Below are 15,895 nucleotides of genomic sequence, written 5' to 3'. Positions count from 1 at the left end.
GACGGGGTTCGTCCTTTGGCAGGTTGATAACCCTCCGGGCGTAATATGGTAGTGCTTAGGTACTTAAATATTTTTCAGATATGTAGCTCCTGGGTACCTGCTAGCAAGCAGTTTACCGGAGAATTGAGTACTTGAGTATTCATGTCAGTGTAAAGTATGGGTGTACATGGCATGAAGAAGGGGAAAAAAGTAACTGCGGCCTTTGTTAACGATATTACATGTCGCCAAGATATTAGAAAAGCATCTGACCGACTGCCCTCTCCACTCTTTGCCCCGTATATGTGTAGCTGCTATGATTGGGTAGATTCAAATAGTGCTGAGGTGGTATTGAAATTTACTAGTGAGGTAGACTCAATTGACCAAGAGACGTGTACCTATTTGTAACCAAAATTCCCTGCATAATCTACGGCACCTGATGCGTCAGTCTGGACCACAGGGGAATCGTCAGAAACAGGGGGAACCAGTAGTGACCTGCCATTCCAAGAGGACAGGAACAGACGCCACCTTCTTAATATCAGCTGTAGCTGGTATGTCTAAAAGAGCTGTGGAGTCTTCGACAGGGAGACCATGCAAGAGAGAGAGGATTCTGGAAATTAAAGACTTACCATGTGGAATTATTCTCCCCGCAAAATTGAGTGAACCGGGTAGTGACTGTAGCTGATTCCTGGTGCAAGTGTCTTGTGACGTGCAGATGTTGATGTAAGAAAGAATTCTATCTACTTACACTTGTGGCAGGTTGGCCTGCATAGAAATTGAACTGAGTTTAAACCCCGGGAATGATATCTCTGTGTTTTGTCCGGGCTACGGGTACTCCTAATCTTTGAACAGAGTAAACATGTGATTCAGGCTGTGTGGCGTGCTTTGGTGTGGTTCGATGGTGAGGAAGTTGTCTAAGTAGTGTAAGACTACTGGACATCTGCATTTGTCCTGTAGGAGCCAGGTTTAAGGTTTTTGGTGACGATATTGCATAACTTGGGCTACATATGGAGCCGAATGTTGGTCTGGTAACGAAATAGTGGCTGTCTTCCCACTTAACTCCATGCAGATGCCAGATTGACTGAAGAATGGGTAGTAATTTACACGTGTTAGTAAAGTCTGATTTACATAACCAGGCAGCCTTCCCGGAATGAATGATTGCTTGTATGGCCTCATCAATTCTGGCGAACTGAAGGGAAACTTATGACAGGGACAGTGTATTAAAGCTAGGAGAAGTGGTTGAGTGAGGTGCAGAAAAATCAAATGATAAGTCTCTTTAAAATGTAAAATTCCCTGAGGCGAATCCTAGGGGTTTGTCCTCCAAGAGGTGAAAAGGTAGTGTTGTGAAAGGCCATATCAAGAAACCGTTGGTGATTTCATTAAGTAAGAGTTTTGTACTCTGATGGGAACTGTGAGTGCTGTCTAAAATACCTATGTGAAGTGACACAAACCCTGTGTAAAACCCGTTCGTAGACGTGAGAAATTCTACCAGATATAAAGCAGGGTGAGTAGACAGGTATCGTTGTAGATTATGAAAGTTTTTTGGGGTGGAAGATTTTAGGGTACCGCCTGTAGGGGCACATTGTTTTTGGCGTGTGCACTGAAACAAAGTGAGCCCATGTGAAGAAGCCTACCAGCACTATAACTACAACCACCGGCATTGAAATTATTGCAGACTTGTGCTTCACCTAGAAAACAAATTGGCCTGCCTACTTTGTCTTAACAAAATCCCTCTGGGATGTGTTGGACTGATAATCAGCGTTGGCTTACTGGTAGAGGGAATAGCTACGTTTCCAGGATGAAATGGCGCAGGAACGTGTTTTGAGACCCGAAAAATGCCTTAGAAACCGTTCCGAGTGTAACTGACCCCAGTCGGTGTTTGTAAAGTACTCTCTGCAAGCCCGAACTGAGATGGGTGCTGGTAACTGACAGAACGTCTCCTTGTATAGAAGCGTTAGACATGCTAAGGAAGTGCGGCAGGTGACTTGGTTAGTAAGGTACCGTATAGATCTGCAGTGACCCAGCTTACTAGAGTAGTGCCTACAGGAGAAATAGTATTAACTAGCTTATGTTGGTGACAGGTGACACCCTTACTACTTGTCAAGTGGCTTTGAGAGGCTCTACCTATGATTTGACTCGTGGGGCCTTTGTGCCACTGAGGTGGGTGGCGGGGTGTTGGCCTCTCGGTGAAATGTAAAAGATTGTAAAATCGATTGCCCGTGACGGGTGAGGCCCTAACAATGACTTGATGCACGGCTATAACTATGCGTTGGGCCGATTGGGCTCGAACCTCTGAACGGAAGGCTGATTGTATGCCTTTCGGGACCACTTGACTTATAGGCGAGGAGGCCTACGGGACCATACCAAAATTGGCGAGAGCTTAAACCTTGTCCTAACCCCAACTGGTTTTATTTCGTTAACGTACCTGCTGATTGTCCTGTATAACGTATACTGTAGTGGAAAGAACGGTCCGTATCCTGATAACAGGTTTGAGCTTTTGGTGTTTAGCGGTCTTGTAAAAAGTGTGTAAAGTGTATAATTGCGCACAACCCCCTACCTACTGACTGACACCATAACTACCGACATTACATTGACGACACCAAAACTACTGTATGACATTATAATTATAACACCATAACCATTACCAATTGATATTGCAACTATAACACCATGATTATCTAACTGGACAATAATTACTAACTGTACCATAACTACTGACGGCAGAGACGAATTGTGGAACGTTATGCGATCGGTTGGTTTTTGTTTGGTTATTGTGTAGATAATTGAATGAAATGAAACACAGTTGTATTGATTATTGTATGGTCTTTGGAGGTTTTGATTTTGTTTTATATGTGGGCGACGTCGTATCGTACATTTTGTGCAATGTATGAGGATCCTGTGCGGCTTATCCTGGTAGGGTCATAACTTGAAACTAATGCGACTTATTTATTTATAGTACATGTTACCAGAAGGAAATACATGAAATTTAGGTAGGAATTTCCAAGGCCTACCTCTTTAAGTAATGTGGTGTATTTAACCCACCTTATTTAACATAAGGCCCCTTAGCAATCAGTAACAGTAATTGTACGATCTTTAACAGAAGGGAAAAACATACTTAATTGTCATCTTATTTATATACAGCCTAGTGTAATTAGGAACAGGAGATTCCGGAGACAGAAGTAGAGCATAATATAAACCTATTAACACACGTATATACCAATAAAACGCTTTAGCTATGGTTTAAGGAAAAATACACAGTGAAAGTATGACCTTAATTGCCATAAGACATCCTGATTAGGATATTGCTGTTCGTTTTTTAATTAAGACATAAATACCATAAAATGGATGACTTAAAGAAAGACTAGGTAATTTAAACGAAATGCAACATGCAATGCCGTTTCAATTAAAAAATAAAATGGTTTCACAATGCTGTATAAAGGGAATGAACTTGAACTGCTAGGTATGAGGCAGTTTATACAAATAAACGAAAGTTTGTGCGTAAGTGTGACTATGTGTATACTAATGGAAAAACATAAGCGTTTTATGCGAACGGATAATGCATACGAAAGTTTAACCAAAACGCCAGTTAGCAATGCACAAGACAGAATCTAAGCATAATCTTACCCTGATTAGCATACTTATATATGTATAAAACACATTAGCAATGCTTTGAGGACAAATACTTTAATAAAATTATACCTTAACTGCTGTCAGGACATACTAATTTCGTATATTTTAGAGAGTAGAAAAGCAAGGACGTTTTTAAAGAGTGACATAATAAATGCTTTGATATTGAAAGCTGTTTAAATTCAATGAAAAGCTTTATCAGCGCTGTTTCAACCGGAGTTTAACTTCTACTGCAAAGCTGTTAAAATAAAAGACAGTTTATAACTCCCACATGAAAGTAACAAACAGAGTTGCTGTTGAATGTTTTAACAGACAAGAAATAAAAATAAAAAGGACGGTTTAATGAACTTGTTAAACTAAACCAAAATTTAACATGGAATGCCGTTTAAATTTGAATGTAAAATGCTTTCATGATGCTGTAGTACCGAAATGAAATTGTACTGCTAGGTATGAGTGAGTTGACAGCATGGAAAATAAATGAAAGTGTGCATGAAACGAACCGATAGTCTAAACGAACAGAGCACAAGAAAGTTCATACTGAAACAAGCGGCAGTTTTTACGAATGAAGGGAAGTTTGTACGAAAGTGTGTTTGACACGAACTGCTGCTATGTGTATACTGATGGGTAAACATAAGGGTTTATGCACACGGATAACTTTAGACGAACACCGGCTAGCACGAATTGTAGCGGTATGTGGATGAAAGATTAACATGAGCGATTTAGCTGAATGAAATATTTTAAACGAACGTGTGAGTTTGATGACAAGTATGGGGTGCATACGAAATGATAGAGTATAACTTACGGTTAGCCGTTCGTATGTTGGCTTCCCTTGTTATACTCACAAACTCAGTAAGCAGAGAAAGTTTTTTGCAAACGGACTGCCGGCAGGCGGGAAAATGACATCAGGGTCCAGTGAACAGGAAGTAAACAGAATCACTTCCGAGATCGTCGACGACAGGTAAGCAGGGGCTCACTGGGTTTAAGTAGGGTTCCTCCCTCAATTACAGGCCAAGCCTTCTATATAGATATCAGGTCAGATTTATTCCAATAATAGGGGCGCCTTTACAAAGCGGCAAGCAAATTCTCTGTAAATTAAATAAACACTCCAATGTTAAAAGTTATTATATTTGGTTTTAACATTTAAACTGTTCCTTAACCCCTTAAGGACACAGCTTCAGAAGCTTGACTTACGCTTAATGACACAAGCAATTTTTGCATTTTCTTGCTGTTTGCGTTCAACTGCAATTTGCATCTCTCTCATTTATTGCACCGGCACATATTATATACTGTTTTTAAAGGACAGAAAGGGCTTTAATTTGATATGACATATATATATATAAATATATATATATATATATATATATATATATATATATATATATAAATGCTTACTTATTATAAAAAAAAATACAGAAAAATGCAAAAAAAATGAAAAAATTTTTTTTTTACAGTTTTTGCAATCATAATGTGTGCATAATTAGTGCAGGTTAAGGAAAGTAATTAAAAATAAATTCATTTATTTGTTCTGATTTACAGAATATATAATGTGTCTGGGATTTTAAGTTTTTTTTGGTAGTTACAGGTCACAAAGCACAAGGAGTAAAATAAAATTTTAATGTGGAGCGATTTTAGAATTTGGTATGTTTGTCTTGTAAGCCTAATAGCCATAAAAGAAAACAAAATTGCCACACAAAAGTATATATTTATATAAAGTAAACATCACAGGCTATTTACCTAAGGTGGTTTTGACACTTTCTACATAGCCATTTCACCGCCAACCTCTGCTAAATATTGGAGTAAAATTGTGTTTTTTTTTTGTTTTTGGCACACAAACTTATAACAATGAACTTCTCGTGTTTATTTTGTAAAGTTGGTGTGTGCTATTCCTGTACAAAGTTTTATCTTGTGTTCAGTTACATCTGCTGAGTAAAATGACACCCCCATTGTATGTCTTTGGCACTATTTCGTGAAGTTACAGTGCCATATAGGAGATCTATCCATTTCAGTATTCACAGTAGAATTTTGAGAGACGGATTTAATGAGCCTATGTGTCCATTTGGGGTATTATAACAGTTTGACTGTTCAAAAAAAAAACCCACAAAGGCCTACCATTTGTAAAAGTAGACACTCCAGGGTATCTCATAAGGTGCATATTGTGCCTTAACATGCCCCCATTATTTCACCAATATATGCCAAAGTATGTGGTAAAAAATTATTTTGTGCGTTTTTTACATATGGATTGCATTTTTGCTAGGCATTGTGTATATTTCACATGTGCCACTAAGTTCAAACCCCCCAAATTATGCTCAGCTAAGTCTTCTGAGTAAAATGACACCCCCATTGTATGTCTTTGGCACTATTTCGTGAAGCTACAGTGCCATATAGGAGACCTATCCATTTCAGTATTTACAGTACAATTTTGAGAGATGGATTTAATTGGCCTATGCTTCAATTTGGGGCATTATTGCAGTTGGAAAGTTAAAAAAAAAAACCATGAAGGCCTACCATTTCCTAAAGTAGACACCCCAGGGTATTTCAAGTGTCATATTTTAAACCTTAGCGTAGGATCATTTTTTTGTTAGTTTGTACCAAGTCTAGTTACAATTAGCATTTTTTCTGCCTTTTTTTTTTAATTCTTTATTTTTGGTGCAGTTTCAGCGAGTACATAGAAAAGTAGTCATGCCACAACATTAGATGCACAATAAAACATTCACAATACAGTCGACTTATGTGTTGGGCCGAGTCGAGTTATGCACATTTTGTGTTGGTGTGGGCTATGTGGTTGTAGCGAGGATCCGGACATGCCAGTGGTGTGTGTTTCTATGTGGCTGTTGTCGTCCCGAGGGGACTATACGACTATGTTAGAACACTGGCACAGTTTATGGCCTTGGTAATCATTTGGTTCCTTGTGTGGTTTAACGTGTGTCCTGGTGGGTAACAGGTAGGATCTAAGCCTTTATGTCTCGTCTAAGTGTGAGTGCGGGATGAGATGGAGTTCAGTTTATGTGATGTACTGTGGGGGCTCCTTAGAGGGCTGTGCCCTGTAACCCTGGGCATTCAGGGGGGGGGGATGAAGCACACTAGTTGAACCTAGGCCGTCGTTTCATCGTCACGGGTCCGTATGGTCGGTGTCACCCAGTGAGGGTGGGTCAGCGGACCAGGTTATGTGTGGTTTAGGTCATCTTCAAAAGAGATATCAAAACAGGGTGCAATATACATTGAATATAGATAGCATAAAAACATAATAACAGTAAATGAAAATAAGAGTAATAGTCTGGTGTGACCAATGCAGGTTTCAGGTTGCCGGTCCCGGCAAAGTTGTGGCTGGTGCCCTGGTGTTAGTGGACAGTCCCAGAGTAGTCAATAGAGCCGGTCCTTCTCCTACATTGGAGATCTTGTAATGTAGGTCATCTTTAGTCACCCATAGTGTCCTGGGAGTAGCCCATTTGTACTTGAGGCCCGCTGCTTGCAGGGTGGTCGTGATGGGTTGCATGCTTTTGCGCCAAAGGAGAGTGTCTCTACTCAAGTCCTGAAAGAAGGTAATTCTGTGTGTTTCAAAGTCTTTCATTGTTTTCTCTTTGATGGCCATCATCAGGGCTATCTTGTCTGTCAGGGATTGACATCGTAGGATGATGTCGCGCGGGGCTGCTTTCGGTGCCTGCTGCGGTTTTGCAATGCGATATACTCCGTCAAACATGAAGTGTTTCGCTTGTCTGTTGGGGAGGAGTGCAGCTACCAGGCGTCTGATAAAGTGGGGCAGTTCGTCCAGTAATACCACCTCTGATACCCCCCTGATTTTAATGTTCTTTCTCCTGCCCCTATCATCCAGTATAGCCAATTGCTTGATGGTGTTTGCTTGTGTGGATTGTATTTGGGAGACTGTGTCTTTAAGGGTAATGATGTCTTGGCGTATTTCTCTCACCTCTTGTTCTGCGGCCTGGGTTCTTGCCGTTACTGCCTGTACCTCTGCCGCCAGCCCTTTTAAGTCAGCTTGCCACATGTGCTGAAGGTTCTTTTGTAGACCGGCCAGCATGTCCTGGATGTCTCGTTTCGATGCCGGTGCCGTGTCATCCTGGGTGTGCATACTTGCGCTTCCCGCGCCTGCCTTAATCACACTGTGAGTGGAGTCTTCGTCCTCTGACCCCTCGGGCGATGTCGCCTCCATGTCTTGGGTCCGTGCAGGCGGAGGGGATTGCAGCATGCTGCATATGTCCCTTTGTGGCTTGGGGGTGCTCGGGATCGCTTTGTGGGTTTTCCGCCCCATTTCTTCCGTGGTGTGGAAGTCGGCGTCGTAGAGTAGTGAGTTCCCGCCGAGCCACGAAGTCAGCTCCCTGGTTAGGTGGCGTTCACTCGTGCGGTAGGCCCCAGATCCCTTGGTTCGGCGTTTGGTGCCCGATTTTTGAAAAAAAGGCATCTGCGAGATCCGCCGTCCTGAGAGTGACCCTGCGGTTCTTTTCAGTCGATGGGCTGTTGGTGCCGTGTTTGGGCCGGTTTTGCGCGCTGGCTTGTCGGAGCTGTGGTAAATGGCGACCGCTGCAGTGTGCCGATGGCTCCGCCCCCCCTTTTCTGCCTTTTTGACACACACTTGGAGATGTTACTGTATATTTTGTAATCCTTATGTGTGCTATGGCAGTAGAACACCTAATATGTTGCTCAGCTATGTCCTCTTAGTGCAACAATGTGTCACGGACAACGCTGTCACGGATTCCAAAACACAGACAGACCACAAAGAGAGAGAACACAGAGAGAGAAACTTGTAATACCGGTCCTTAGAATGGCCGGGCTATACAAGCAGAGAATAGTCAAGGTACAAGCCGAAGTCAAAGGGGTAAAGAGAAACGGAACAACGATAGGACAAGCCGAGGTCAAGGATCAGAGAAGACAGGATAAACGGGAGACAAAGCCAAGATTTGGTAACCAGACAGTTGACTAAAATCACACCCCAAAACGGGTCTGCTTATTCGGCCTGGGTGTGGAAAACTTTAAAACAATGGCCAATACATAGGCCGGGCAGTAATAGCTTGTCTCAACTCTTACGCCCCTCTTGTAACACACCCTGCACCTTTTCTGGGGGTTTTGTTTTTTAGGGGTTGGTGGAATCTTAAAGCAGAAGTGACCTGCCTCCATTCTTCTGCTAGGCTCCCCTGATGGTCCCCCTCTGTGGCACTCAAGTAACCCAGAAATGAGCTGAAATTGAAATGAAAGGAATGTGCATTTCAGCTCAGCATTTGCCTTTTTAAAAATAATAAAGGCATTGTGGACTGCCGTCTGCATTATATATATGCCCACTTTTTTATACCATGCCCTGGTTTTGCGCATGATTAGATACGGCTGCATTAGTTGATCGGATAGATCAACTCCCCCCATGTGCCGATTATATTGCTGAATGCAGACTGGCACCCGTTTATATTCCTCTCTGCCACGAACTGCGACCCTGCGAGTGTTTTCCCCATGGATCGTAGTTAGGATGAAAACCTCCTTTTTATCGCGGTACATGAGTGCCAGCAGTTCATTCTGGCAGAGAGCTGCAGTTTCCCCCTTTTTTAATTTTTTTTCTGCTAGAGCCTTTGGGAAACCTGTGCGACTCTTCCTGATAGTGCCACAGGCCACGGTCTCAAAACAGTACAGCATTTGTAAGAGTGGGATGCTGTTATAAAAGTTCTCGATGTATAAGTGATAATAATGCCATTACTCAACAAAGGTTAAGTCCCAGACAATTTTCCCACTTGTCCCTATTATATCTGGGCAACCTGGGGGATCAAGGTGGCTATCCCTTCCTTCATATACACGGAAGGTGTATACATAGCCACTGCCACTTTCACATAATTTATAAAATGTTATCCCATACCGGGATCTTTTGGATGGGATGTATTGTCTAAATCCCAGTCTTCCCTTATATTTCATGAGGGACTCATCAATTGAAATTTGTTTTTTGGGGGTGTAAATAGTGGCAAATTTTTCATTTAAGTGGGAAATTAGAGGGCGTATTTTATAAAGAATGTCATACTGCGGATGACCTTTTGGGGGGCACTTCATATTGTCATTAAAATGCATAAAACGCAGTATGTCCTCATATCTCTCCCTATGCATAGTCTGGGAAAAAATGGGGGTATTAAAAATAGGATTTTTAGTCCAGTACATTCTAATTGTGGGCTTTTTAACTACCCCCATTAACATGGTCAGTGCCCAGAATTGTTTAATTTCTGGCACACTGGTTGGGTACAATCTCTCTGTCCTGGCGATTCGGGAGTCTTGGTTGCGTGCAAGATATTGCTCCGCATACAGATTCGTCTGGGTAACTACCTCCCCCAAAAAATCATCCCCCCAAAACAGCTCCATACAATCCAGCGCATTATAGCCAGACAGGTCAGCCTGTATGCCAGGATTGGCAGTGAACACTGGGATGTCTGGCGAAAAATGATTAGGGGGTACCCAGTCATCTGCGCCATATTGAACATTAGGGGAATCAGCGATTTCCTCTGATGTTACTGCACTATCTGGCACATAGTCCCTGTCCCCTGCGTCACTCCCTGCGTCACTCTCTGAGGCAGAGTCGGCGGCTAACAGGGCATAAGCCTCCTCTGCGCTATACTTTCGCAACATTTTTAATACAGTTAACACAGCTAAGAAAACTTTAACTAAATAACTAAACTTTTTTTTTTTTTAACTCCCAACTAAATTCCCCAAATTACCACTAAATTCCACCCACCAACTAACTAAATCACAAATTAATAAAATAAAAGAATAAAATTGAACCCCTTAGGGTTACAAAAAAAAAAAAATTGAACCCTTAAGTGTAAAAAAAAAATAGATCACAGTAAAGTACTGTGACCTGTATATTGATCACTGCTAGCAGTGATCAAGCAGCAGGGAAAGGGTTAATATTTTTTTTAAAGGAAGGGGAAAGGGATTAGGAACCTTTTAAAGATATTCAGTATATTTCTGAGACACAATGTTGCAACGATCCGTCTCTCTCCACTTCACAAACCCACAAGAGGTGGAGGGAGGCGGATCAGATATCCCAGCAGTATTGTGACCGCTGTGACTGGCTGTCACAGCGATCACATGTGCTGGGACATCGCGATTTGCTGTTGCTGGTCTGCCCCTGACTCAGAGGGACCCAGCAACAGCGTTAACCCCGCGATCGCTGGCACTGCGCGATCGCGGCGTTAATTTTACCGCGTGACGGACGAGGTCCGTCACCCGTCGTTAAGGGCATCCCCAGGATGACGGACCTCGTCCGTCACCCGTTCTGAAGGGGTTAAAACCCTATATTATCCAGGCACCCCACCCACAACACCCGGATACAACATATAAATACATTTTACTTACCTGTTCCCCAGTGGTGAATTGTCTCTCTGACCCAAGGATGGTGTCCATGATGTCCTGCATGCCTGGTAAAAGTTGCACGGCTGACAATTGCCACAAAGGCACCAATTAAACCAATGCAATGCTTCTCATACAGAAGCATTAGAATAATGGAAACTAATTTCCTCTTTTGTATGGGTGTGTGTATGCATGTATGTGTGTACTTGTGAATACAGGTCTCATGTCTGTGTTGTTTAGAGTGTGTCTGTATGTAAGTTTCTATAAACATGTATATATGTCTGTTTTTGTTTGTGAGTGTGTGTATGTGTGTATATACAAGTATATTTGTCTGTCTGCCTCTCTATGAATGTGGTATTGAGTGTGTCATTAGTTGTGTCCCTGTATAGACATTTATGAATGTGTATACCATGTATGTGGGTCTATGAATATGTGTTTAATAAAAACAGAGTCAGCACGGCTCTTACCCAATTATTAATGTCCCAGCTCTATATGATTTAGTACGATAATGCCAACTATGAACTACTGCTTTACCATACCAGCTCAGGCTTGAAGAGCTGTGGTTGCCCAACAAAGACAGGTAAGTGTCAAAATGTTGTTAAACAGCTTGACAGTTTATGATAAGACAATGCCAGGGGGCTCTTGGCACAATAACCACTACAGTAAGCTATAGTGGTTATGGCACTTAATGTGCTCCTTTAAAGAGAAACGGTCATTTCTTTTTTTTTTGACATTCTTTATTTAACGGTTTTTCTTATTTTAGATCAAGTGGGGGGTACAGTAAAGAAAAAGGGTATAGGATGGGGGTTACAAAAGGGTTACAGAACACGCAATAGCTATGCTTGACAGATACATGTGCGTTTGAAGTTACACAGTAGGTTTTTGTTGGTTACATGAGGTTGGAGGACCAATGTAGTATTCCGTGTTTGTATCGGCATGTCGTAGTAACTCATATTAGTTGTGCAATTATTCATTTATTATTTGATTGTGGTCCTGGTGCATTTGTCAGTTAAGGTGTATGTGGCAGGTGTGAGTGCTTAGGTGGGTCGGGCGGGCGGGCTGTAAGCTACAGTCATGCGTGGGGTGGGGCCTGTTCTGGCCCAGCCCGCCTCGTGCACTTCCGTTTCGGGTACAGGTGAGCTACCTGGGCCGCTAGGTCTTGTCCATTCACTGCTGCTCGGTCGCTATGTGTGCCGTTCCCTCAGTCCTAGGTACTGCCGTTGGGGTCGTCTAGTCGCGTTTTTAAGTGTGTCTATCATGTCTGGATGTTGCCTACGTGTGGCGTGACTGTTCGGTGGTACCCGTGTACACAGGTCTATCGCGTCGCCTGCTGTGAGTCTGGTCATGAGCTATGGAGTATCGTACAGCGACCTGGGGGCTGGCGGTGTCTCATCCCGTCCGCGTGGGGTTCCGTCTGCCGGTTGTTTCTTTGTCTGTGTATAATCCATCACGCTATGCGTGTTCCAGTCCAGTTCTGGGTATGGTTCAGTCGTGTCTGTCTCGGTTCCGAGGGGGGAAGGGGAGGGGGGGGGGGAGAGTTGGGGGTGAAGCGAGGGGGGGAGGGAATAGTTGAGAAAGAGATGGGTGGGGGAGTGTGGGGGTGCGGGGCTGATGAGGGCTAAGGTATGTGCTGAGGTCTCAGGGGGTTGTCCTGTCTGCAGTTATGAACAGAAGCCAGGGGGTCCACGTCAGGTTGCATTTCTCTGTGCGGCCTTGGAGGGAGGCCGTCATTGCTTCCATGTTGCGTATTTCTCCCACCCTATCCACCCATTGTTGGAAGGTGGGGGCGGCGGCCTTTTTCCATAGAGTGGGTATCAGGGACTTTGCCGCTGTCAGCAGGTGTTTTGTCAGGGATTTCTTGTACGTTTTAAGTGACATGGTCGTGTGGTGTAGCAACATGGGGAGTGGTTGGAGCGGGAGCTCCGGGTCCGATATTTCCCGGATGTTGGTGTTAACCATCTCCCAAAAGGGGGTGATGGCTGAGCATGACCACCAAATATGAAGCATAGTGCCTCTCTCTTCTCCACATCGCCAGCAGGTCTCCTCGATGTCCGGGTTCATGCGGTGCAGCACATCCGGGGTCCTGTACCAGGTTGTCAGCAGTTTGTAGCTCATCTCCTGGTACTTTGAGCTAATTGAGCTTTTATGAGTGAGCTGAAATATTTGATCCCATTCTTGGGCGGTCAGGGTTTCCCCGGTCTCTCTCTCCCATCTGGCGATGAATTTCGGCGGTGGTCTGTTGTCTCCTTCCATAAGCATTGCGTATAGCGTAGAGATTCCCCGTTCTAGGTGACGACCGGCCGTGCAGTATTTCTCAAAGGGTGTGAGATCCCGATGGAATTGTCGCTTGGCTGCTGTTGTGGAGTGGTATGATTTGACCTGTAGGTATCGGAACCGATCAAGGATCGTCGGGGTAGTGTCCGGGAGCAGGTCTGTCAGGGCTTTGAGGGTGTCACTGCCGCACCATTGGCGCATGTAGACCCAGTTCGACTGAGTGAAGTTTTTCAGGTCCGCCGGTGTTAGGCCTCCCCCAATGTCTGGATTGTAAGTAAGGGGTGTTAGCGGGCTGGTGTGGGTGGTCAGCTGTTGTGGGTATCTCAGGGCGCACCAAGTCTTCAGGGTTGCATCGATCAGGGGGTTACCCGTCTTGAGGGCACTGAACGGGGTTCCCGTCCTCCACAGTTGCGAGGGGATTTTCCCCCCTACCTGGGTCACCTCGGCTCCCACCCAGAGCTTTTCCGTCGTGTGAGCGTGCCAGTCGGTGACCCTCAGCAGGTGGGCAGCTCGGTAGTACCCCAGTATCGAGGGGAGCCCTACCCCCCACGCTGTTTAGGCTGTTCCAGTTGGTGTTTACTTATCCTTGGTGCCCCTCTTCTCCACACGAATCCCCGTATCGCTGCAGAGATAGAGCGGAAGAATTCCCGTGGCAGGGAGATTGGGATCGTCTGGAAAAGATAGAGTAAGCGAGGTAGGATGTTCATTTTAATCGCGTTTATGCGACCGAACCACGAGATGTAGAGGTCCGTCCAACGTTGCATATCGGCCTGTAGGGAGGCCAGGATGGGAGCAAAGTTTGCCTGATATAGGTGTGCAAGTTCTTTGGTTAGCCAGATACCAAGGTATTTCAGCTTAGTGTCACACCATTTGAATCCGAATTGGGAGCGTAAGTGCGTTTCTTCGCCGGTGGGGATTGAGATATTGATTGCCTCCGATTTCTCCGTGTTGAGTCTCAGGTTCGAGACCCTCCCGAACTCACGGAAGAGGCTCAGGAGGTTCGGGATGGAGATCAGGGGTTGCTGCAGAAAGAAAAGCATGTCGTCAGCATATGCTGCGACCCGGTGTTCCACTCCCCCCATCTTATGCCCCGTTATACCCCCATCCGCTCTGACCGCCTCCAGGAATGGTTCCAGGGAGAGGGCGAACAGAAGGGGGGACAGGGGGCATCCCTGCCGTGTGCCATTTCGTATGGGAAACGAGGCAGAGAGGGCACCGTTAACTCGGATTCTGGCTGTTGGGGTCGTATATAATGCAGCTATCCAGGTTCTGATATTGGGTCCGAATCCCATGTGTTGCAGCGTTGCCTCGAGATAGGCCCAGTCCACTCGGTCAAAGGCCTTTTCCGCGTCTGTGGAGAGGAGGACCAGACCTCCTCCCTGGCCCCTGGCCGAGTGAATGATGTTAAGGGCCCGGATAGTGTTGTCTCGGGCTTCCCTGCCTGGCACAAAACCCACCTGGTCTGGGTGGACCAGCTCGGGTAATGCCCGGGCGAGGCGCAGTGCCATGACTTTAGCATAAAGCTTTAGGTCTGCATTTAAAAGGGAGATGGGGCAGTAGCTCGCACAGCAGGCCGGGTCCTTCCCTTCTTTCGGCAAGACTGTCACTACAGCTCTAAGTGAGTCTACCGGGAGCTGCCGACCCTCCAGTATCGAGTTTAGGCCCGTTAGTAAGTGTGGCAGTAGGATATCTTTGAAGGTGCGGAGGTAGCTTGCGGGGAGGCCATCTGGTCCTGGGGCTCTGTTGGGTTTGGTTAGCTTGAGTGCAGCGTGGAGCTCCTCGAGCGACACTGGGTGTTCCATGCCTGCGGCCTTTTCGGGTGTGAGTTTGCGGGTGACATGCGCGGCGAGGTAATCCGTTAGTTCACGTCTGCGTCGTGCCGGATCACACGCATTAGTCGGATCTGCCAGGTTGTAGAGGCCGGTGTAGTAATCCCTAAACGCCTGCAGGATCTCCGCTGGGAGTCGCGTTACTTTCCGCCCTTGGGTATTGATTTTGTGTATGTGGTTTTGCCTCCGTCTTTGTTTTAGGGTCTGGGCAAGTAGTCTACCACATTTGTTTGAGTACTCATAAAAATAGCGGTTGGACCTCTGGAGTACGTTGAGCAGCTTCTGGGAAAGTATGTCCCTGAGTTTTCTCCTTGCGTCTGTCAATCGCAGATATATGTCGTCTCTTTGGTCTCGTTTATGCGTGGTTTCCAGGACCGAAATCTGCTTGGTCAGTTCCAGGACTTGCTTGGCGTTTTCCCGTTTGCGCTGCGTACATAGGCTGATATAGTGTCCCCGAACCACGCATTTATGCGCCTCCCATGTAGTCAGCGGAGAAGCCTCGGGTGTGGCGTTGGATTCAAAGTATTGGGTGAGTATTTGCGAAGTCAGTGCAGTGCATTCCGCGTCAGTTAGCACTGTCTCGTTTAATCTCCACTGGCGTTCCTTTGGCTTAAAGAGGGGTGATTTGAGATGGACGGTCACCGGGGCATGGTCGGAGTCAACATGGATCCCTATATCTGCGGACATGAGCAAGGGGAGGAATTCCTGTGCCACGAAGATGTAGTCTATCCTGCTGTATTGGTTGTGAGGGGCAGAATAGCAGGTGTAGTCCCTGCCGTCGGGATGTGCTGCTCTCCAGCAGTCGACTAGTCCTAGTCTGGCGAGTGTTTGTTTGGCCTTGCGCACACAGTGGTCCGGTATGG

Source organism: Pelobates fuscus, chromosome 5 (genome assembly GCF_036172605.1).
Source record: "Pelobates fuscus isolate aPelFus1 chromosome 5, aPelFus1.pri, whole genome shotgun sequence".
In the NCBI taxonomy this organism is placed as follows: Eukaryota; Metazoa; Chordata; class Amphibia; order Anura; family Pelobatidae; genus Pelobates; species Pelobates fuscus.
The sequence above is the reverse complement of the archived record's forward strand: the minus strand, read 5'-3'. Positions refer to the sequence as shown.